This window comes from Schistocerca serialis, chromosome 2 (assembly GCF_023864345.2).
Source record: "Schistocerca serialis cubense isolate TAMUIC-IGC-003099 chromosome 2, iqSchSeri2.2, whole genome shotgun sequence".
NCBI classification, from domain to species: domain Eukaryota; kingdom Metazoa; phylum Arthropoda; class Insecta; order Orthoptera; family Acrididae; genus Schistocerca; species Schistocerca serialis.
Genome location: NC_064639.1, coordinates 527,556,072 through 527,581,537, shown reverse-complemented (window position 1 = coordinate 527,581,537; position 25,466 = coordinate 527,556,072). Strand labels below are relative to the sequence as shown.

Sequence of the window (25,466 nt, the reverse complement as noted above, 5' to 3'; positions counted from 1 at the left end):
AAAGACTGTAAAAACAAGTAAATCTAACAATAGCACCATTGTAGATAATCGCTCCTTATCTTTAATAGGTACCCGCCTTCCGAGTCATAGTCGCTAACTCTTACCTGTGTGGTGGCGCTCGACTCGGAGGCAGGCCGGTTCGAATCCTGGAGGGTCCTGGTGGTGGGTGACACTTTTACTTCTGGTATTTCGCCGGCAAGGGGAGGAGATGTGCTGGCGTAAAGTTTCTCGTCGCCAGTCTTTGCGCCACTGTCCTGGATTAAATTCCAAACTTCTCCGCAGTGTCTGGAGCATGTGACACTGTTAATGGCAATCCGTCGGTCGGATAGGGACGTTAAGCTCGTCGGACGACTTGGTGCTTTTCAAGACGAGTAGGCTATGTGCCTGCACGGGGTTTCACCCCCTTCCTCGTCTCATCGCCTCCAGCATGAGTACATCGATCACAGTCACCTACCCTTAACGGCACTTACGCACACTGCTCTCTTACTTCAGCTGCGGACACACAGGATAGAGAAAACCTTTCCTATTAGGCAGCTGGAACTGCACCTCGGGGTCTAAGAACGATTTTTGCCAACCTACTTTACTTTACTTTTTTAAAAGGCGATAAACTAAAACGAGAAATGTACTCTGCAAAGCGCAATGAAGTGTATCCCACAGGTTACTTATCATAGTACCTTATCTTAGGGTTACTTCCGTTCCAATGCCGTATGGAGTGCGGGAAGAAAGACTGCCTAAATTCCTTTGCGCGTGCTGCAATTAGTCTAATCTTTTCTTCACGGTCCTTACTGACGCTATACATATGGATATGATGAATATATCTAAATTCTTCACTCATTATTTGCTCTCTAATTATGCTTTCGCGAGATAATTGGTGCCTATCAGTAAGCAACTCAGATTTTATAACATTTCTGTGACGCCCTCCGCCGGCCCCTGTGGCCAAGCGGTTATAGGCGCTTCAGTCTGGAGCCGCGCTGCTGCCGCAGTTACAGGTTCGAATCCTGCTTCGGGTATGGATGTGTGTGATGTACTTAGGTTAGTTAGGTTTAAGTAGTTCTAAGTCTATGGAACTGATGACCTCAGATGTTAAGTCTCATAGAGCTCAGAGCCATTTTGTCGCCCTCCTGTGAATCAAACAAATACATGGGCAACATTCCAGGATGGGCGCGTAAGTCATTTCTCAGTAGTCCCTCTTTTATATTACATTTTTCTCAGTACCCTTCCAATGAACCGAAGACTTTCACCTGCCTTACCCACGAGCTGCGAAAATTCTGTGTTTGCTGTTAGTATTGTCCATTAGCACGTTAATATACGTCATGTCAATGGCCATGCCGCGGTATATGCATCGCCTTGCGTCAGTTCAATGACATTAAGCACCGTAGGGCGTGACCAATACTAGGATGGGTGACCGTCTGAAAACGGCACATGCTGTCGGCAACTTTATCTTTACTGTAGAGGGGCGATGAAACGCGGTCGCATGAAGTCCCTGATCACTAGTCTTTGGACCAATGCCCTGCATTAAATTCCAGGCCTGACCGCACCGTCTCTTGTGAGGACATGCAACACTGTTGATGGTGATTCGTTCAAATGGTTCAAATGGCTCTGAGCACTATGGGACTTAACATCTGAGGTCCTCAGTCCCCTAGAAAACTACTCAAACCTAATTAACCTAAAGACATCACACACATCCATGCCCGAGGCAGGATTCGAACCTGCGACCGTAGCGGTCTCGCGGTTCCAGACTGACGCGCCTAGAACCGCTTGGCCACACCGGCCGGCCGATGGTGATTCGTCCATCTGATGGGGATGTTAAAGTTTGCGGCCCGCCTGGTGCTATTGAAGAGGTATAGGCTACGTACCATTTCCCTTATCTCATCATAATCCAACACTTGTCAGCCCTATCCAACTATTGATTATGCCAAGTTATGAGCCAGCCGTCACTCGACTGCTATCAAAGACATGAACTGTGCGGTGCGAATATATAATCGCTCGACTGTGTAAGAGGAAGAGGAGGGGGAGGAGGACAGTGACAGAGTGGGACAGAGACGGTAGTCAGTAAGAGGTGATGCCGTGGTCACCGACAGAGAGACCAGCCGCCCCTCTGCGACTAGAGGCGTGGCAGCCGGTACCGTGACGGGAGTCTTATCAGTCGGTAGCAGCGCCGAAGGCCTAGATGATGATGCATGGATTTTGAACACATCCACCACGAATGATTAAGATTGGAGCTGCTGATCGACTACGTAGTATAAGCAAACAGTACGTTAACCTACCGAATCTTCAAATACGTTGTGAAGATTTAAAGCACGGGTATCGATGTATTGTCACACCACTGAGCAGGTGTTTATGTTCGAGAACATAAGTGTATTACATTTTACCTATCTACAAAACAATTAGTGCGCTCGGATAATGATAATTAAAACTGCTAGTAGGACGAGCTGCTCCGAACCTTAGATATTATTTACCATTACCCCTCGTTAATGTTAAGACATAGATGAGAGAGACGATACTATCGCTATTGAGGACCTGGCCGGTCAAAAAAGGAGGGTACGTACTAAGAGGTCAATTTATTGTTTCAGTGTCTAAAGGTAGGATCGTATGTGCTGAATATGAAACTGTCATTTGGCAGCTGACAGGAGTGTCCGAGCGATTCTAAGCGCTACAGTCTGGAGCCGCGCGACCGCTGCGGTCACAGGTTCGAATCCTGCCTCGGGCATGGATGTGTGTGATGTCCTTAGGTCAGTTAGGTTTAAGTAGTTCTAAGTTCTTGGGGACTCATGACCTCAGAAGTTAAGTCTCATAGTGATCAGAGCCATTTTTTTTGTCATGTGGCATAAGCGTGTTAATAACAAACGTCCTTATTGAACATTCTGCAGTATAGTAACAGAAATATTCATTCTGTTTTAAGCTCATTTGTTTAACGCTAATTTCAGCTTGCATTTTTTAACATGGGGGATAAATCAGTTCAATACGTTTTTCATTATGAAAATGTTTTCATGTTTGTGAAGGTTGTTAGTTTCGTGTGATTGCTTTTGTTTACAAACATCTTGAAGATAGCTTTAGCATTTTCTCATACAGTCCTTGTGGTAAAATGTTAGTGCAATTTGTAAGGTGTCAAATTCATTAAAAGTTATAAGCTCTAACAGTAGTGTGGTACAGCATGGTACAATCGTTCAGTAATGTTGTATTTATGTCGGGCTCCTGCGTGTGAAATAAAGTGTTTAAAAGTATTTCTTTGAGAACCAGTAATCATCCGGTATGTTCCACTCCCCAAAATCCGGGTCTCTTCCAAACTCAACGTACATGAGACTGTACTACATTCCCTCCCATTACAGCCACCTATCTTTAAAGTTAAACATAAACAACAATACACAACACTCATACTTCCCGAAGGATGATTGCCTATGGGTGTGAATGATAGAAAACACTTTCGCAATATAGGTGGTTGAACCTGCCCTGCGGGGTCTCCCACACAATCATGCTACACGAGTTTACTTTGCCTCATATCATGAACAGCAGGGGTCCCAGCGTTCTGCTCTAGGGCACCCCTGAAGTTACATTCACGTTGGAACTTTTTTGAGAGACTGAGAAGGGATGAAATGAAGGGAGCTGCAGCCAGTCGTGCCGTGCAAAAGTGGAATCGCCGTATACACGGTGCCGCTTAGATGACTGCCGCACAAGTGTTAAAAGGAAAGCAGCTAGTGTATGGACACTCGTGTTCTTAAGGTGCTTCACATCAACACCTGAAGGCCTATAACCTGAGAAGGGATGGTTAGAACTGCGGAAGGAGATACATCACTATCGCAAATGGAAGGCAGCAGCCAAATAGCCACTGGCCGGACACTGCGGAAACTGGCTGGCCTGGCAGGCGTTGAGCAGAGCACAATTAGAAGATGCATTATACAGGCAAAAAGGGAGGCAGTGGGGCTTCCGAACAGGTCAACTGAATCTTGACCGTCGACAACGAAAGACCACAAGGCACATGCTTCAGTGCCATCTATACCGAACGTACAAAACAGTGGATGATCTCTAGCAACCGACCCGAGTGACGAGGAATGATGCGACGTTTCCACCAGGAATAATATGAAGAGTAAAGTTAAATCTCATGTATCGTGTTTTCTCGTGTAAATTTAAAGACGTTTATGTTAATTTGATTGCTTCATCTCAAGGATCAACAAAACTCCGACCGAACAGGCCATGAAGGCCCAACGGTACTGACCGGCCGCCATGACACGCTCAGCCCAAAGGCATCACTGAATGTAGGAGCACGACGTCAGCACACCGCTCTCCCGTCCGCAGCTCGTGGTCCGGTGGCTAACGTTGCCGCCTCTGGATCACGCGGTCCCGGGTTCGATTCCTGGCTGGTTGGAGATTTCCTCTGCCTGGTAACTGAGTGTTTGTGTTGTCATCATCATCATCATCATTATCATCATCATTCGTGACAGTGGCTAGATTGGATTTCGTAAAAACTGGACTGTGTAAAAACGGGGACTTTGTTCGGGCGCTGATGACCGCGTAGTTGAGCGCTCCACAAACCAAACATCATCATCATCACACCGCTCTCCCGGCCGTATGTCAGTTTCTGAGACCGGAGCCGCTACTTCTCAATTAAGGAGCTCCTCAGTTTGCCTCACAAGTGCTGAGTGCACCCCGCTTGCCAACAGCGCTCAGCAGACCGGCGGATGGTCACTCAGCCCGACAGCGCTTAACTTCGGTGATCTGACGCGGACCGGTGTTACCATTGCGGCAAGGCCGTCGGCCTCAAGGATAAATACTTAACAAAAACATACGTTTAATTTCTGTTGCAACATCCTTCATGTTGTTGTTGTTGTGGTCTTCAGTCCTGAGACTGGTTTGATGCAGCTCTCCATGCTACTCTATCCTGTGCAAGCTTCTTCATCTCCCAGTACCTACTGCAACCTACATCCTTCTGAATCTGCTTAGTGTATTCATCTCTTGGTCTCCCCCTATGATTTTTACCCTCCACGCTGCCCTCAAATACTAAATTGGTGATCCCTTGATGCCTCAGAACATGTCCTACCAACCGATCCCTTCTTCTGGTCAAGTTGTGCCACAAACTTCTCTTCTCCCTAATCCTATTCAATACTTCCTCATTAGTTATGTGATCTACCCATCTAATCTTCAGCATTCTTCTGTAGCACCACATTTCGAAAGCTTCTATTCTCTTCTTGTCCAAACTATTTACCGTCCATGTTTCACTTCCATACATGGCTACACTCCATACAAATACTTTCAGAAATAACTTCCTGACACTTAAATCTATACTCGATGTTAACAAATTTCTCTTCTTCAGAAACGCTTTCCTTGCCATTGCCAGTCTACATTTTATATCCTCTCTACTTCGTCCATCATCAGTTATTTTTCTCCCCAAATAGCAAAACTCCTTTACTACTTTAAGTGTCTCATTTCCTAATCTAATACCCTCACCATCACCCGACTTAACTCGACTACATTCCATTATCCTCGTTTTGCTTTTGTTGATGTTCATCTTATATCCTCCCTTCAAGACACCATCCATTCCGTTCAACTGCTCTTCCAAGTCCTTTGCTGTCTCTGACAGAATTACAATGTCATCGGCGAACCTCAAAGTTTTTATTTCTTCTCCATGGATTTTAATACCTACTCCAAATCCTTCATATAAAATAAAATTAAAGCAATAACAGCCCTCGGACGCAAAAATTAGGACTTTTGACCTGGTTTCGGCACTACTAGGAGTGCCTTCATCAGAAGTAAAACTTTCAAACCCGCATGTCATGTATAAAATAAATATCACAAAATTTTTGAAGTAGAATACGTGGAAGGCAAGCCGCTACGGACTTCTCACATATGCCGAGCTACAGGTAGCATCAGACTTCTGATGAAGGCACTCTTAGTACTACAGAAACCAGGTCAAAAGACTTAATTTTTGCGACCAAGTGCTGTTATTGCTTTAAGTTTACTTTGTAAACGGTCGCTGGCTACGCAGCCATGTTTAAAACTTTAAGATTCCTTGATAACAATTTATTTAGCAGTAGCTGGGAATTCTGATGTCTAAGCGTCAAACTTGGGCAATGGACTCTTGAAGGAGTGGACGAATTTTGCTACCTTGGAGCTAGAAGGAAAATGCAAAAAGAACATACCAGACGATGCAAAGCTGAAAAAGAATTGTCAATAAAAAAACTGCTAACAACCAAAAACTGAAAATTAACATGAAAAACTTTATAAAAGCTGGATTTGAAAGGGTAGAAAAATTGGGCAGTGGAGAAGACACAAATAAAACAATAAGTTACATGAAAACTGTTGACGATCGGATTGATTGATAAAGTAAGGAATATAACGGCCAACAACAGAAATGTGCAACAGAGAACACGTATTACAGAGCGAGTCACTGCTGAAAACCGAAGTCGAAGCGATGGCGGAAGGAAAGAGTCACAAAGGTAGATCTGTGTATGAGTACAGTTGTTGTAGAATGCAGCAGTTATGCTGAAATAAAGAGCATGAAGATACCTAGTTACTTCGGGAAAATATTTGGCTTCCTAGCATAGATCATCATTTTTTTCCATATTAGGCAGCTGATAATAATACGGCAAAATAAACACATCAAAAAAAGTTTTGCAGTACCCAGTTTCCCAGAACTCCTGAAGATAGACGTTGTCTGTGTATATTATATCACAGTCCCAGTCCCTTTGACTGTTCGGAGATGTCACTAAACCCGCCCAAAGATGTAAACAACCATGCATGAGCAGCGCCTATTACACGGACGGGGTCCGACAGCCGATCACTTCCACTCATTCCACCAGGAAGGAGGTACACAGCTCTTGTTGTCTGTAGTTCAACCATGCCTAGACCGTCAATGTTACGGTTAGATCGCGTCCGCATTGTTACTTTGTGCCAGGAAGGGATCTCAACAAGGGAAGTGACCAGGCGCCTCGGAGTGAGCCAAAGCGATGTTGTTCGGACATGGAGGAGATACAGAGAGATAGGAACTGTCGATGACATGCCTCGCTCAGGCCATCCAAGGGCTATTACTGCAGTAGATAACCGCTACCTGCGCATTATGGCTCGGAGGAACCCTGACAGCAATACCACCATGTTGTATAATGCTTTTCGTGCTGCCACAGGACGTCGTGTTACAACTCAAACTGTGCCCAATAGGCTGCATGATGCGCAATTTCACTCCTGACGTCCATGGCGAGGTTCATCTTTGCAACCACGACACCATGCAGCGCGGTACAGATGGGCCCAACAACATGCCGAATGGATCGCTAAGGATTGGCATCACGTTCACTTCACCGATGAGTGTCGTATATGCCTTCAGCAACACAATCGTCAGAGACGTGTTGGGAGGCAACCCGGTCAGGCTGAACGCCTTAGACACTATGTCCACCAAGTGCAGCAAGGTGGAGGTTCCCTGCTGTCTTGGGGTGGCATTCTGTGGGGCCGACGTACGCCGCTGGTGGTCGTGGAAGGCAGAGTAACAGCTGCACGATACGGGAATGCCATCCTCCGACCGATAGTGCAATAATATCGGTAGCATATTGGCGAGGCATTCATCTTCATGGACGTCAATTCGCACCCCCACCGTGCACATCTATTGAATGACTTCCTTCAGGATAACGACACCGCTCGACTAGAGAGGCCACCATGCTCTCCAGACATGAGCCCTATCGAACATGCCTGGGATAGATTGAAAAGGGCTGTTTACGGACAACGTGTCCCACCAACCACTGTGAGGGATCTACGCCGAATCGCCGTTGAGGAGTGGGACAATCTGGACCAACAGTGCCTTGATGAACTTGCGGATAGTATGCCACGACGAATACTTGCATTCATCAATGCAAGAGGACGTGCTACTGGGTATTAGAGATAGTAGTCTTGACCACCATCTCTGAAGGTCTCACTGTATGGTGGAACAACGTGAAATGTGTGGTTTCCATGAGCAATAAAAAGGGCGGAAATAATGTTTATGTTGATCTGCGGTTTTTCTGCGAGAGGGGTCGTGGAAGTAGAAAATGTGCTTTCCGAATGAGCTTAGTTTTACAAGTTTCCTGAGGGTGATATGTCTCTGTTATAAAGCATGTCTGGGCTCTACTCCCAAACACCAGGATTGATTTCAACCAAATGTGGTACAGAAACAGCACACCTCACGAGTGGGGTTTTCCATCTCCTAGGTCCAACAAGAGCGGAGACACTGGCAAAACGTGTTTTTTCCAGCCCCCACTGTATAGGCCGCCCGTACGACAGGCAAGTTGTATGAGAACAGGGTGACCTAGAAGAGCAAGAAACGGTTTTCCAAGTCCTGATATGAACACTGCCCTGCGTGACAGGCATTTTGTGTTGGAGTAGTATCGTCTGCTTCACATGGTGGCCTCTATGCCAGGGGCAAATAAATTATTTTCAAGCCCCTGATGTGTGACCTGTTATGTATTACAGGTGTGCTGTGAGCATAGTATCGGCCTGATTAATTGTTGGGGCTACAACATGATGATGAACATGGCTGGGGACATGTTGGAATGGATAGAGGAGGCGATGGACAGCGAGGAGGAGGGTGAAATGGACAAAGAGAAAATAGGAGAGGGAGGTATGTGAAGCAAGTGAACGTGTAGAGGGATAGTGGGCCAATGGGAGAGGAAGAGGGGATGTGGAGAAGGAAAAAGAGAGAGGGACGAGTATTTGGTCACTAGGAGTGGGGGGAAATATTGTCATAGAGATGAGTTGGAGGAAACGGACAAAGAGTGGGGTAGGAGGAGGTGAAGAGACAGAGAGAACTGGGAGGAGGACATAAAGAGACAGAGGGAGGAGGATAGGTGGACGGGCAGAGGGAGGAAGAGATGGACACAGACAGGGGGAGGAGGAGGTGTGCTCAATATAGATGTCGAACGCGACGCAGGCGAAGCTGGGGAAAATAGTAGTAGGATTCATAAGCGTCAAACCAGCAGCGAGATCTGTTCAGGTCCTTTTCTGGTTTCAGAGTTTAAAAAACAACTGCTTAATGAAAGGGAGAGGCTATAGTCCGATTTTCTCGAAAAGGTGTACAGTTTTGTTACAGATACGATAGTTATTTGTGGCGTATTCTGTACCTCTTAGCATTTTACCAATGGGCTTTCCTTGCTAATTGCAGTTTAAGTCGCTTGAAAAATATAAATGTAGGAGGGAAAAAATAAACAAGAATTACTTGTGGCCGTGTGTAATAGTTATGACAACTCCGTTCTTGCTGATAAATTAAGCAGATGAGTATACCTTATTGACTAACATCATTGTGATTACTTCCTATTTCCTAAAATTAATGTTTATGTTACTGATATATTGTCTGGTCTTCAGTCCGAAGAACAGATGTAGATTTTCGCACTAGACTACCCTGTCCAAGCCTTTTCATCTCTGGATACTGCAGTCAGAGTCTTGGTCTCCGTCTCTATTTTTACCCTCCACACTGCCCTCATTAACCTAACCGACGATTCCTTGGCGTCTCAGCATGTGTCCTATCATCCAGTCGCTTCTTTTAATCAAGTTTCGCAATAAATTTCAGTTCTCCCCAGTTCATGTCAGTACCTCCTGAGTAGTTATTAGACCCACGCACCCAATCATCATCATTCTGCTGTAACACCACATTCCAGAAACTTCTGCTCTCCTGTTGTCTGTGTTTATCGTTCACTTTCCAGTTCCGTACAAATATTACCGATAAACAGTTATAGATGTGAAAAAGAAACAAGACTTTTTTGGGTTGACACAGCAAAGTTCATTAATTCAGAATCTCCGTGAGAGACTCTTGCGTAGTCTGTAATAACGTGATATTCAAAGCAGTCCTTTGCCTACAACAGGTATTCCGAGACAGTGTTTAACGGGTAGCCTCTGCTGCCTGCCGTCAGTTTCGTGCACGCCGGAGATCCGGGGAGAAGTTCACCCGCGCAGGCGCCGTAAAAGAGGTGTCCGATTCTAATCTTATCGCCTGCCATAACAACGTAATGGCATCATTTGCTACGACAAGAAAAACGAGATAAGTCCGGCTACAAACGGGGCAAATTCGCCGTAAACTTCTTGCTTCTCAAGTTAGACAGCAAGAGCGTACTCAAACCATCGTAAGGCCCAAGGGCTGACCTCTCATCTCTACACAAAACGTTGAAATGATAGGCGGCAAGTGTTTGACGCCAGTAACCTACTTTCTATAGTAAGATCGCTTAAATACTGATTTATTTTCGACCAACTGACAATGAACATACACACATAAAAAACAAGTTTTGCATCACCTCGGTTCCGAGAGTTCCGGAGCCTGTACAGAAAATTGGAATAGAGATCAACATAAATATCATTTCCGCCCTTTTTATTGCTCATGAAAACAACACATTGCATGTTGTAACACCATACAGCGAGACCTTCTGACATTGTGGTCCAGATTGCTGTATACACCTGTATCTCTAATACCCAGTACCACGTCACCTTGCATTGATGCATGCCTGTATTCGTCGTGGCATACTAACCACAAGTTTATCAAGGCACTGTTGGTCCAGATCGTTCCACTCCTCAACGGCGATTCGGCGTAGATCCCTCAGAGTGGTTTGTGGGGCACGTCGTCCATAAACAGCCCTTTTCAATCTATCCCAGGCGCGTTCCATAGGGTTCATGTCTGGAGGGCATGCTGGCCGCTCTAGTCGTGCGATGGTGTTATCCCGAAGGAAGTCATTCAAAGTCATTCACAAGATGTACACGGTGGGAACGCGAATTGTCGTCCATGAAGAAGAATGCCTAGCCAATATGCTGCCGATATTGTTGCACTATAGGTCGGAGGATGGCATTCACGTATCTTACAGCCGTTACGGCGCCTTCCTTGACCACCACAGGCGTACGTCTGTCCCACATAATGCCACCCCAAAACAGCAGGGAACCTCCATCTTCCTGCAGTCGCTGGACATTGTGTCTAAGGCGTTCAGTCTGACAGGGTTGCCTCCAAACACGTCTCCGACGATTGTCTGGTTGAAGGCATATGCGACACTCATCGGTGAAGAGAAAGTGATGCCAATCCTGAGTCGTCCATTCGGCATGTTGTTGGGCCATCTGTAACCGCGCTGCATGGTGTCGCTGTTGCAAATATGGACCTCGCCTTGGACGTCGGAAGTGATGTTGCGCATCATGCAGCCTATTGCGCACGTCCTGTGGCTGCACGAAAAGCATTACACAACATGGTGGTGTTGCTGTCAGTGTTCCTCGGAGCCATAATGCGTAGGTAGCGGTTATCCACTGCAGTAATAGCCCTTGGGTGACCTGAGCGAGGCATGTCATCGACAGTTCCTGTCTCTCTGTATCCCTTCCTTGTCCGAACAACATCGTTTTGCTTCACTCCTAGACGCCTGGACATTTGAGAGCCCTTCCTTGCATAAAGTAACAATGCGGACGCGATCGAACCGTAGCATTGGTTGAACTACAAACAAAAAGAGCCGTGTACCTCCTTCCTGGTGAAATGACTGGAAATGATCGGCTATCGGACCCCCTCCGTCTAGTTGGCGCTGCTCATGCATGGTTGTTTACATCTTTGGGTGGGTTTAATGACATCTCTGAACAGTCAAAGGGACTCTGTCTGTGATATAGTATCCCCAGTCAACGTCTATATGCAAGAGTTCTGGGAACTGGGGAGTGCAAAAGTTTTTTTTATGTGTGTGTTTTGTAACAAAAACAGCAAAGCATGTCGAAACCGGTTGTCGAAATTAAAATATTAAGTATCTTTGCGGTCTTGGCCGTAGAAAGTTTTTTTTACCAAGTAAAACAGAGTGCCCATCCTCATTTATCAACATGAGAAATTTCACCTTGTTTGATGTCCGCCTCGAGGTATGTACTATGCCAGCAAACGAGGAAGTCAGAGAGATGATCAGATGTTCCTAGGTAACGACTGCTGCCATTACTCGCCAGACTGTGGTACAATAAAGTGTGTGTTGATACTCAAAGGTGCCAAGTTTCAAACCGGCTAAGATTTCTCGAACATATTTGACACCTAGAAACCGAACGTCAGAAGGATAACCAGCTCCCTTGATCATGTCAATGGACTTTGGAAAGATGGCAGAGGTAACGATAGATAGTCAAAGAGTCTGTTCTCCTTGAAAGTGAAAACCTTATTGACGAAATAATCAGAAGTATACATCACAAAAATAAATGCACACGGTGTATTTTCCTGAAGTGAAGTTCTATCATTCTTTTGATGAATTCGTTTTAAGAAGATGGAGGTAAAGCCTCTCGTAAAAGAATAAAACAAGGGATCTGCTTATGCCTCTGGAGTCCTCAACAAAGTATACAGGAATGGAGAGCGTCCTGCTATTATTTGGACTGCGACCAAGTTACATTCCTAGACTAGTCATTTTCATTAAAGCCCCATTTACTAGTGCAACAGCTGCCTGAGTGTTTAAAGTTTTTTCTCTTGTTTTTTCAGCTCCTTTTCCCGTACTAAGTGGTTTTAAAAGATTTATTTTTTCTCAAATGCTTCAAATTTTGGCCTACAAATCGTTGATGGCTATATAAGTGTCGTAATTCCTTACTTACCAATCCACAGCACATACTTTGAAAGAAATGCTACATTATAGTACAGAAGGTAACTGAAAGAATACGTAAATGGGACTCTTTTATTCAAGGACAATAATTAGACTGAAGTCATCGCGTTTCATGGCGGTCTCCTTGACATTATAAGAGGTGGGATGTGGTTCTTAGCGAGATCACAACGAATGGCAATGTATGCTCTGCTACGTGCACCAATGCTGGCCGCAAGGATGGCAAGCAGTTCTGTTAGTAGTGCGTCCCATTCTTCCACGATTGCGGATGACAACTGCTGGATGGTCGTTGGTGCATGTGGACGTATTCCCAGAGCATCCCACACATGCTTGATGAAAATAAAGTTGGAAGAATAGGCAGACCAGTCCATTAGCCGAATGTCCTCTCCTCCATCTGCTCTGTTTGATACGATAGAACATTGTCATTCATAAAAATGAAGTCAGGAACAAATGCAACTCCGAAAAGACGCGCATGGGGAAGGAGTACAGCTTCACAATGAACATTAACCGTTGAGTGTACCGTGTTCAAAGATTTTGAGGTCGTTACGCCCACGTAAATTACGCCTCTCCACACCACAGCACCTGGACCGCCATAACGGTCATGTTCGACAATGCTGGACGCCCCCTCATACTACGAGAGGTAGGAATACGTAATGCATCCAGGAACACTGTCAAACATGATCGTTTTGGCGGTCCAGGTGTTCCAGAAGTGTCCCAAAAACGGTTATGTAAAATCGAGCAAGGTTTGTCACTCAGGTTTACCACACCAACGGACGTCTATCTGATGTAGAGGAATACTACCATGTCAAGTCAACAGTAAAAATTATGCTCTCATTACTTCCCCAACATAATTTTATGAATGTTCCGTCCAGCCTGTGTTATTTTATTTCAGAAGATTTACACATGATTTTTAAGAAACCTAGAGAAAGAATTTTTGACATTTAATGGAATAAGAAAAGAATATAGCCGAAACGGCTGGCAGAACAACTACAATACACTACCTGATAGTAAGTTTCTATCACCATATATGAAATTATATGTATTTAAGGTCAGTCAATAAAGTTACAACATTCTGTCTCTCTCGTTTACTTCTGAACAATCAAGCAATTGCATGAAAAGACCATTTTTGGTGTTCATCAGTGTGAGTACTGAATTGTACCCTCAGGCAAAGGACAATTGGTATTTCAAATGGATGCGCATGAAAGGAATTACCAATAAAAAAAAGTATGCAATATGAGACTTCCTGAAACTATTATTTCCGACCTGAATATAAACTCCGACAGAATTCGACTATCTTGCTATTATAGTAGTAAAGTAACGAAGCTAAGTCTAGGAAGAAAAGGGCAATGTATGATATGTGAAATTGTATTTATGTAAACGATGTAATGTGGTTAATTGAAATATCTGCTGAAAAGCAGAACAGCAAACAAAAGTGTTCTTCGGATTTATTGTTCTGACAACTCATGAAGTAGCTGATATTACACAAGACATTGACATGCGTGACCGAGATATGTCTTTCCTCCAAGAACCGCACCATAGGGAGCGCTAGCAGTTTAGATAGCCATGCACACTTGTTGACAGAAATCCAGAGGCGCTTAACAGCCAGGTCGCAGTAGATTCCAGATGACCCTTAGATATCTCACCTGCTACATAAACGTTGCCAAGAGTTCATTGTGGCTACATTTATAGACGAATAAAGAAGTTTTGCTCGTATTTTACGATTTGTTTATTTTATTATAGCGTACTCCGAATGCTCTATACCAGTAGCTCCCAACCTATCTTGGACCGTTACCCCTGAACGAGATCACATAATATCCAGTATCATCAATGAAATGTTTTTTAATTATTTTTAATGTAACTAATGGTAAACAATATTTAAATAACAACCAAATAAAGGTAACGTAGCTTGCACGTTTTTAATGATGCAAAAAATGCGTGAATGGTTACTTCTAACAATTTTTTTTTATATTCGGTTTGGAGTCAGCCAGTGAACATAGTGAGACTCAGAGTTCATTCGATTCCTAAATTTTGTATTCATTGTCATCATCGACGAATACAAACTTTCACATCTGGAAGTTATGCCGAATGGCATTAAACCAAACTTGTAATTATTGTGTTGTCTTTCCGGAGTCAAGAAATTGTGCTTTGCTAGAATTTAACTATATGAAAATATTCATTCATTTCAGTGGAAAATATCCGTAGAAGGCAGGTAATTTCTAAATCATAGAAATTGTTGTCAATAGAGTGTATCATTGTTAGAAATGTTTAGTAATATAACCACATAAACAAGAAAATAAATGTACGTGTAGAAATGTCGTGGAATGCTGTTGGTAAATGAAGCACCTGACACGTCTGAAACCGAAAGTTCACAATCACTGTGTATTACCAGTTTTGCTAGACAAAGAAACCATTGAAAAATTAAGAGTTGCTCGGCTAGCGACGCCAGACGCATGATGGAAATTACTGGAAAACAAATGGATCAGGGAAGACAGCGGAGTGGGAGGCTTAGTTAGATTTGCAATGAAAATTAAATGGGGACGGGCAAGACGTGAAGCCAGACGAACAGATGGCAGATGGACAAAGAAAGTTTTTGCTGAATTCAGAAGGATACGAAAAGATCAACATTACAACCTGATGGAAGTCGAGTAATTCACTTCAGGAGACTTGTAGGAGCAAAATGGAAAAGATGAGAAATCGAATTAACAGGTAAAATTTTTACTGGGGAAAGCGAACTGAAGACTTCCACTGCAAGTGCGATGCACTTGTCAACAAAACCGCATACGACGTGCTACTATGACCAGAGGGCTAAATGGTGGTGAAAATGTTCAAATGTGTGTGAATTCCTAAGGGACCAAACTGCTGAGATCATCGGTCCCTAGACTTACACACTACTGAAACTAACTTATGCTAAGAACAACACACACACACACACTCATGCCCGAGGGAGGACTCGAACCTCCGGCGGGAGGGACCACGCAGTCCGAGACGGCAATGGTGGTGAAGATCGGAATGCATGTAAAAGTCTAGGGGTCCTTTATCCAGCAGTGGGTGTGCAATGGGCAGTGATAAATTGATGATGATGATATTATATCAGAAGCATCACAACGTATACAACATACGCTAAGTGTGTTTACCGTCTCTAATGACCTAGATGTTGAGGAGACGTTAACCCCTAATTTTCCTTTCTCCTTCCTAGGCATCTGCACTTACTGGCTACGCCCCTGAGACACAGCGGGGCAGAGGCACTCTGTGGCACATGTATGCCATGTGTGTTGCCTAACACAGTCATCTGTTTCGTCACTCATCTGCTCCATGTGAAAGGAGTGGGATGGAGCAAATGATTCGTTTCCAAAACACTTTTTTCTGCTAACAAACACTCATTCGTGAGGCCATATGATGAGCTGCTTGAATAAAGAAGCAGCGGCATTGTCACAATTCATCTACTTGTAATAATGACAGGAAGGATTGACGGTATGCTGGTCACATGTCCCATGATCATAGACTGTTCCTTGTAGTGTCTTGTGGGCAGCAAACAGCCAGTTGAAAAAGAATTAAAGCCTAATCTCTGAGTAGTGTTTACGTCTTTATTTATTACCTCTGCATTTCAGTTGCAACGCAACCGATGCTCAGTTAAATAAGGAAATGCAGCTTTCAATTCTTGTTGGAAATCACTTTATCAGTTTACTGGAGCAGGTAGCATGCAGATGCAGCACACTTGGTTAGAAAACCCTGCTAATTCGGTGAAATATCGTAGTACCACGAATCAAGTGAAAAGGCACCTAACGTCGAAAGCAGGTGCCAGCGAACATTTTGTCTGTAACGAACCCAGTATAAACATATATTACTACTATTACTACAATAATAATAATAATTGTTATTATTATTATTATTATTATTTCTTTCTTTCCTTTCTCAGACGTTATGTCTGGTTAAAAATGGAAAGTGACGTGGACCTTGATCAAGCGTGACTTCCTTTTAACTGTACGGTATACGTTACATTGCATTTAGGAACTTTCGGGTAATTGAACATGTATCAATAATCACAGATTTCTGTATATATATATATATATATATATATATATATATATATATATATATATATATGTGTGTGTGTGTTTGGATGTAGCTGTATTTCGTTGATGTACTGGTGATATTGTGTGGTATGACTCCTGTAGTTGATAGTATAATTGGTATAATGTCAACTTTATCCTAATGCCACATGTCCTTGACTTCCTCAGCCAGTTGGATGTATTTTTCAATTTTTTCTCCTGTTTTCTTCTGTATATTTGTTGTATTGGGTATGGATATTTCGATTAGTTGTGTTAATTTCTTCTTTTTATTGGTGAGTATGATGTCAGGTTTGTTATGTGGTGTTGTTTTATCTGTTATAATGGTTCTGTTCCAGTATAATTTGTATTCATCATTCCACAGTACATTTTGTGGTGCATACTTGTATGTGGGAACGTGTTGTTTTATTAGTTTACGTTGTATGGAAAGTTACTACATTGTCATGTCTTGTGGTGTATTCTGTATTTGCTAGTATTCTACATCCGCTTGTGATGTGATCTACTGTTTCTATTTGTTGCTTGCAAAGTCTGCATTTATCTGTTGTGGTATTGGGATCTTTAATAATATGCTTGCTGTAATATCTGGTGTTTATTGTTTGATCCTGTATTGCAATCATGAATCCTTCCGTCTCATTGTTTATATTGCCTTTTCTTAGCCATGTGTTGGATGCGTCTTGATCGATGTGTGGCTGTGTTAGATGATACGGGTGCTTGCCATGTAGTGTTTTCTTTTTCCAATTTACTTTCTTCATGTCTGTTGATGTTATGTGATCTAAAGGGTTGTAGAAGTGGTTATGAAATTGCAGTGGTGTAGCCGATGTATTTATATGAGTGATTGCTTTGTGTATTTTGCTAGTTTCTGCTCGTTCTATAAAGAATTTTCTTAAATTGTCTACCCGTCCACAATGTAGGTTTTTTATGTCGATAAATCCCCTTCCTCTTTCCTTTCTGCTTAATGTGAATCTTTCTGTTGCTGAATGTATGTGATGTATTCTATATTTGTGGCATTGTGATCGTGTAAGTGTATTGAGTGCTTCTAGATCTGTGTTACTCCATTTCACTACTCCAAATGAGTAGGTCAATATTGGTATAGCATAAGTATTTATAGCTTTTGTCTCGTTTCTTGCTGTCAATTCAGTTTTCAGTATTTTTGTTAGTCTTTGTCTATATATTTCTTTTAGTTCTTCTTTAATATTTGTATTATCTATTCCTATTTTTTGTCTGTATCCTAGATAGTTATAGGCACCTGTTTTTTCCATCGCTTCTATGCAGTCGCTGTGGTTATCCAATAAGTAATCTTCTTGTTTAGTGTGTTTTCCCTTGACTATGCAATTTTTCTTACATTTGTCTGTTCCAAAAGCCATATTTATATCATTGCTGAATACTTCTGTTATCTTTAGTAATTGGTTGAGTTGTTGATTGGTTGCTGCCAGTAGTTTTAGATCATCCATGTATAGCAAATGTGTGATTTTGTGTTGGTATGTTCCAGTAATATTGTATCCATAAATTGTATTATGTAGCTTGTTGGATAGTGGGTTCAGAGCAAGGCAGAACCAGAAAGGACTTAATAAGTCTCCTTGGTATATTCCACGCTTAATCTGTATTGGCTGTGATATGATATTATTTGAATTTGTTTGGATATTAAGTGTGGTTTTCCAATTTTTCATTACTATGTTTAGCAACTGTATCAATTTAGGATCTACTTTGTACATTTTCAATATTTGTAGTAACCATGAGTGGGGTTCACTTTTTGGTAATCAATGTATGCGTAGTGTAGCGACCTTTGTTTAGTTTTAGCTTGATATGTCACCTCTGCATCTATTATCAGTTGCTCTTTACATCCTCGTGCTCCTTTGCAACAGCCTTTTTGTTCTTCATTTATAATTTTGTTCTGTGTTATATGTGTCATTAATTTCTGTGTAATGACTGAAGTTAATATTTTGTATATTGTTGGTAGGCATGTTATGGGGCGATATTTAGCTGGGTTTGCAGTGTCTGCTTGATCTTTAGGTTTCAGATAAGTTATTCCATGTGTAAGTGTATCAGAGAATGTGTATGGGTCTGCAATGTAGCTGTTAAATAATTTAGTTAGATGTGAATGTGTTGAATTGAACTTCTTTAGCCAGATGTGAATGTGTTGAGGTGAATTTCTTTAGCCAGAAATTTGCTACTTTATCTTTTCCAGGGGCTTTCCAATTGTGAGTAGAATTAATTGCTCGGGTGACTTCATCTTGCAAAATTGTCACTTCAGGCATTTGATATAAACATATATTACTACTATTACTACAAAAATAATAATAACTGTTATTATTATTATTATTATTATTATTGGTGCGAATATAATTAGTGTGATGTGTGAAGTCAGAATATGCACTACATCTCCTACATTTTATGACGTAAGGTTTTATTGTAAGCCTGATCCCGTTTGGTTTGCATTGGACTGCTCCATATGCCGTAGTAAGGACACTGCCGCAGTGTTTTTAATCGTTTGACAAGGGGTATTTACCTGCTGGAATATTTTAAGCGCGGTATCCCATTTAACCATCGCTACCAAATATCAGCCGATCCAAATATTCCTAAATAAACGTGTCATTGCGAAATGATAAAGAATTTCAACACTACAACCAAGACTGACTGTTTCTTCGTATTACCACTACTATTATTATTGTTATTATTATTATTATTATTGTTATTACTATTTTAGATCATATTGTCTCAGACCAAAACTGACCAGGTAGACGGTAAGTTCCTACGGGACCAAAGTACTGAGGTCATTGGTCCCTAGGCCTACACACTGCTTAATCTAATTTAAACCAACTTACGCTCAGAACAACACACACACCCATGCCCGAGGGAGGACTCGAACTACCGACAGAGGGAACCGCGCGAAGTGTATCAAGGCGCGTAGGCCGCGCGGCAACTGATCAGATTCAGGGTGTCTGTGTAGATCCTCCACAGTATCACTGAAAGTGGTGACCTGTAGTATGCAGGTGTCCATCGTCGCAAGGAGTGTGTTCGTCCAGGAGGCCTAACGTGCACGTGGTTTCTTTGGATCATGCACCTGCAATCCACAGTCTGTTGAGAGACTTTCAGGTCGTCCACTCCTCGCTGTGGGGTGGAGACAGTTGTCCGTAGGTGTTGGCCAGTAAGTAACTGAGGAGCGGGGCTCTTTCTTACCGCAAGCAGTCTTGTGCATTGCTGTTATCAGTGAGGCTATCTGTGGCACACAGGAAACTTTTCCTAGATTTAAGACGTTGATGGGCTGGCAGCTGGCTGAATAGCGGGTTTTTACCCGAAGTTAATGCCTTTGTTATTCCGTCCTGGCCGCCACTTACCGGTTGATATCCAGTGGTACAATACCAGCAAAACAGTGCAGCTTGTCTTTGGGTGTTGGACTCAGGTAGCATTTCATGATACGGCAATGTTTCATTAAGAGATATGTCAACTTGCTTGGCATGACATGACTTATTCCGTACGATGGTGATGAAGATGATGATGATGTACTAAATTTTAAAATCTAATGAAATGGTGAAAACAGAGATTTTTTAATGGTCTAGAGTGGTGAACAAACCATAGTCGAATCCTTTCTATTCTTAGCCATCAAAGTATTTCATTGGGAAAATTTCACTTCAGAACCAAGATTTTACGCTACTTCATAAAATATTAGCAATATTTTCAAAACCAGTAAAAAGTCATGTTTTTACAGAAATGTCTTGGAAACATATGAATAAACGAACGTTTTTAGGAGTTTTCTGTATTGTGTTTTGATATGTACGAAATCAAACCGCACACGGAATTCGCAACATTTTTGCAGCCCACGCCGTCTGGAAGCTGCAGCAGCTGGCCCGACGATTACGCAAAAGGCAGGCTGCCGGTTCAGACGACCTTGACTTTTTTCTCCCGCTCCGGCTGACCTTTGAGGCGTGAAGAAAGAGCCGCCGGCCGCCGGCCGCAGGCCGCCGGCCGCCGGTCGCCACCTGGGCTAAACCGGTGAAAGGGGGCAGCAAGGCACCGGACGGGCCGCCCCCAGCCAAGGGGAACCACACCGATCGCCTCCACACGTCGCACTTACGCCGCACACGGCGCTCACTTAAACCCGGCCAGTCTGCACGTAATACACAGCACGAAAAGCCGTCTTCTTCTCAATACACGTGAACGATGTACAGGGTGAGGCAAATAAAAGTGGCTCGGAGAGCTTCCAGGTGTACTCGTCCTAAGATCAACTTGATATGCCGGTCCCTTGCGACAGGCGTCGAGTTGATTTGGTAAGACTCTGAAGCATTTTCTGGTGCTGCTACTACATTTCCTGGAGTGCGGGCACGTATCGAAACTTTTTTTTTTTTTTTGACATGTTCCAAACAGATCCTGTCTGATACCATTTTCGGGCTAAGCGTTGCGTGGAACTCCTTGGTGACAGGGTGACACTAATAAACCTCTCAGCAAACAACTGACCACACCGTTTCCACGACTCTATTGTCACGTAACTTTCCACAACGAATACCTGTTACTCCACTATGAGTACCATCGTCCCCTTTGCACTGCTCCACTCACACTGACACACCCCGCACTACGCTCAGAACCGTTGTCGATCACGTGGTGGCAGGCGCACATGTGGTGCGCACATCACGGCGTGTGGTTATACGCGTACATTCACGTTGTAATGGTTCATTATTTATGTATCTATTACGGCACTCCAACCCCAGTTCTCGATACCAGTAATATCGTACTATTTTTGTGACAATATTCAAATTTGGTTTTATTAATGTATAGGTACTCCGATGTATCGATATATTATAGTGATATGGTTCTTGTGTGTATTCATTTCTGTGAGACTGTCATAATCTCTGACTTACTTGTAACCGTTTTGGCACGAATGCGCGCAGAGCTATCTTTGTTTCACTTTGCAGAAGTTAAGATGTTATTTCGCTTTGTAAAAGAACAGTCAAGTCTTCTGTTGGGTTAAAGTGAAAATTAAATATATGAAGATTGATACAAAACTGTTTTCTTGATGATGAGCCAATTAAGAAGAAGTATATGTGAATTTACAAGAAGTTTAATAAAAATGTGGATCGTGAACACCAAGTCAAAAATTATTTCTACCATACTATTGTTCTGATCTGGGATTGTTTGATGATTAAGAATTTCCTGAAAAACGCTTTTGTTAGGTCTTCAAATATTGCTAAAATACAGATCTGGACCTTCTAGCAGTCAAAGTGGAATCACCCTAGAATCAACAAGATGAGCCATAACAAATTCAACGAAATCTACGTGGGAATTCATTCAAGATAAGAGCCAAAATTAATGACTTTTTTACAGTGACTTCATTATTTCCATTCTGACGATACCATCCACAGTCAATAACTTTGTTGTTGCCCGATAAAGCGAACATATGCTGCGTGAGCAACATTGTTAATCTGATTTCTAACCTACTTTGCAAGTGTTGGTATTGTTAGAACGTCCAGTCGTATCCACTCGTCCGGGCCACTTTTATTTGCACCACGCTGTACTAGATGGACTCATTAAACACTCTGCATATGCTGTTCATAAGAAAGCCTATCGGTGGAGGATCGTAGAGAAATACAGAATATCTCACATAATTCACACATTTTGTATGCACACTGTTCATCTTAGCCAGGGAGCTACATCTACATACATACTCTGCAAGCTACCGTACGGTGCGTGGCGGAGGGTACCCCGCAGTCAGCCTCAGATGCCGGTCCTCTCAGTGATGTCTCTCGAAAGGAACGTCACCTTTCCTCCAGGGACTCCCCTTCGTGTACCCGAAACGTCTCCGTAATACTTGGGTGTTGTTCTAACCCACCGGTAACAAATCTAGAAGTCTGCCTCTGAATTACTTAGATGGCTTCCGTTAATCTGACCTCGTACGCATACCAAACATTCGAGCACTTCTCAAGAACAGGTCGCGCTAGCGTCCTATATGCGATCTCCATCACGGATCAACCACACTTTCTTAAAATTCTCCCAATAACCCGAAGGCAACCATTCACTTTCCTTACCACAATCCTAACATGCTCGTCCCATTTCATGTCGCTTTGACCACATATTTAAACGACGCGACTGTGTCAACCAATACGCTACTAACGCTGTATCCGGACATTACGGGTTTCTTTTTCCTACCCAGCTGCATTAACTTGCGTTTTTATGCATTTAGATCTAGTTGTCATTTATCATACCAACTAAAAAATTTGTTTAAATCATCTTGTACCATCCTGCAATCATTCAACTTCTACGTCTTCCCTTACACCACAGCATTATCAGCAAACAATCGCAAATTGAAACTTCCTGGCAGATTAAAACCGTTGCCCGACCGAGACTCGAACTCGGGACCTTTGCCTTTCGCGGGCAAGTGCTCTACCAACTGAGCTATCGAAGCACGACTCACGCCCGGTACTCACAGCTTTACTTCTGCCAGTAACTCGTCTCCTACCTTCCAAACTTTACAGAAGCTCTCCTGCGAACCTTGCAGAACTAGCACTCCTGAAAGAAAGGATATTGCGGAGACATGGCTTAGCCACAGCCTGGGGGATGTTTCCAGAATGAGATTTTCACTCTGCAGCGGAGTGTGCGCTGATATGAAACTTCCTGGCAGATTAAAACTGTGTGCCCGACCGAGACTCGAACTCGGGACCTTTGCCCTTCGCGGGCAAGTGCTCTACCAAATGAGCTACCGAAGCACGACTCACGCCCGGTACTCACAGCTTTACTTCTGCCAGTACCTCGTCTCCTACCTTCCAAACTTTGCAGAAGCAAAGGTGCCGAGTTCGAGTCTCGGTCGGGCACACAGTTTTAATCTGCCAGGAAGTTTCATATCAGCGCACACTCCGCTGCAGAGTGAAAATCTCATTCTGGAAACATCCCCCAGGCTGTGGCTAAGCCATGTCTCCGCAATATCCTTTCTTTCAGGAGTGCTAGTTCTGCAAGGTTCGCAGGAGAGCTTCTGTAAAGTTTGGAAGGTAGGAGACGAGGTACTGGCAGAAGTAAAGCTGTGAGTACCGGGCGTGAGTCGTGCTTCGGTAGCTCAGTTGGTAGAGCACTTGCCCGCGAAAGGCAAAGGTCCCGAGTTCGAGTCTCGGTCGGGCACACACTTTTAATCTGCCAGGAAGTTTCATATCAGCGCACACTCCGCTGCAGAGTGAAAATCTCATTCTGGAATCGCAAACTGCTGCCCACCATCCGCCAGATCATTTATATATAAAAAATAACAGCTGTCCTATAAACGTCCCGTGGACACTCCTGACGATACCCCTGTCTCTGACAAACACTCGCCGTCGCGGGCAACATATTGGATTCTGTTACTTAAGAAGGCTTCGAGCCAATCACTTATCTGGGAACCCATCCCGTACGCTCCTTCCTTCGATAACAGTCTGCAGTGGGACACCGTGTCGAATGCTTTCCGGAAATTTAGAAATATTGAATGTGACTGTTAACTTCATCCACTGTTCGCAGTACATCGTGTGAGAAAAGGGCAAGCTGAGTTTCGCACGAGCGATGCTTCTAAGGCCGTAGTAATTCGTGGACATAAGTTTTTCGGTCTCTAGGAAAATTAATATATTTGAACTCAGAATATGTCCAAGAATTCTGCAGTACATCTACATCTACATAGATACTCTGCAAATCACATTTAAGTGCCTGGCAGAGCGTTCATCGAACTACCTTCACAATTTTCTATTATTCCAATAGCGCGCGGAAATAATGAATATCTATATCTTTCCGTACGAGCCCTGGTTTCCCTTATTTTATGGTGGTGATCGTTCCTCCCTATGTAGGTCGGTGTCAACAAAATATTTTCGCATTCGGAGGAGAAAGTTGGTGATTGGAATTTCGTGAGAAGATTCCGTCGCAACGAAAAACGCCTTTCTCTTAATGATGTTGTTGTTGTTGTGGTCTTCAGTCCTGAGACTGGTTTGATGAAGCTCTCCATGCTACTCTATCCTGTGCAAGCTTCTTCATTTCCCAGTACCTACTGCAACCTACATACTTCTGAATCTGCTTAGTGTATTCATCTCTTGGTCTCCCTCTACGATTTTTACCCTCCACGCTGCCCTACAATACTAAATTGGTGATCCCTATGTCTCAGAACATGTCCTACCAATCGATCCCTCCTTCTAGTCAAGTTATGCCACAAACTCTTCTTCTCCCCAATTCTGTTCAATACGTCCTCATTAGTTATGTGATCTACCCATCTAATCTTCAGCAATCTTCGGTAGCACCACATTTCGAAAGTTTCTATTCTCTTCTTGTCTAAACTATGTATCGTCCACGTTTCACTTCCATACACGGCTACACTCCATACAAATACTTTCAGAAACGACTTCCTGACATTTAAATCTACACTCGCTGTTAACAAATTTCTTTTCTTCAGAAATGCTTGCCCTGTCATTGCCAGTCTACATTTTATATCCTCTCTGCTTCGACCATCATCAGTTATTATAGCAAAACTCCTTTACTACTTTAAGTGTCTCATTTCCTAATCTAATTCCCTCAGCATCACCCGATTTAATTCGACTACATTCCATTATCCTCGTTCTGCTTTTGTTGATGTTTATCTTATACCCTCCTTTCAAGACACTGTCCATTCCGTTCAACTGCTCATCCAAGTCCTATGCTGTCTCTGACAGAATTACAATGTCATCGGCGAAACTCAAAGTTGATACTTCTTCTCCATGAATTTTAATACCTACTCCGAACTTTTCTTTTGTTTCCTTTACTGCTTGCTCAATATACAGATTGAATAACATCGGGGAGAGGTTACAACCCTGTCTCACTCCTTTCCCAACCACTGCTTCCCTTTCATGCCCCTCGACTCTTATAACTGCCATCTGGTTTCTGTAAAAATTGTAAATAGCCTTCCGCTCCC

The 25,466-nt window shown here is 43.1% G+C and overlaps 1 non-coding gene across 1 annotated transcript; it reads right to left on the bottom strand.

The window, feature by feature from the left end:
- Positions 1 to 22,908: 22,908 nt before the first annotated feature.
- Positions 22,909 to 22,983, bottom strand: Trnas-cga (transfer RNA serine (anticodon CGA)). Its single transcript has one exon. It is a non-coding gene; the product is annotated as a tRNA-Ser (tRNA).
- Positions 22,984 to 25,466: the final 2,483 nt, after the last annotated feature.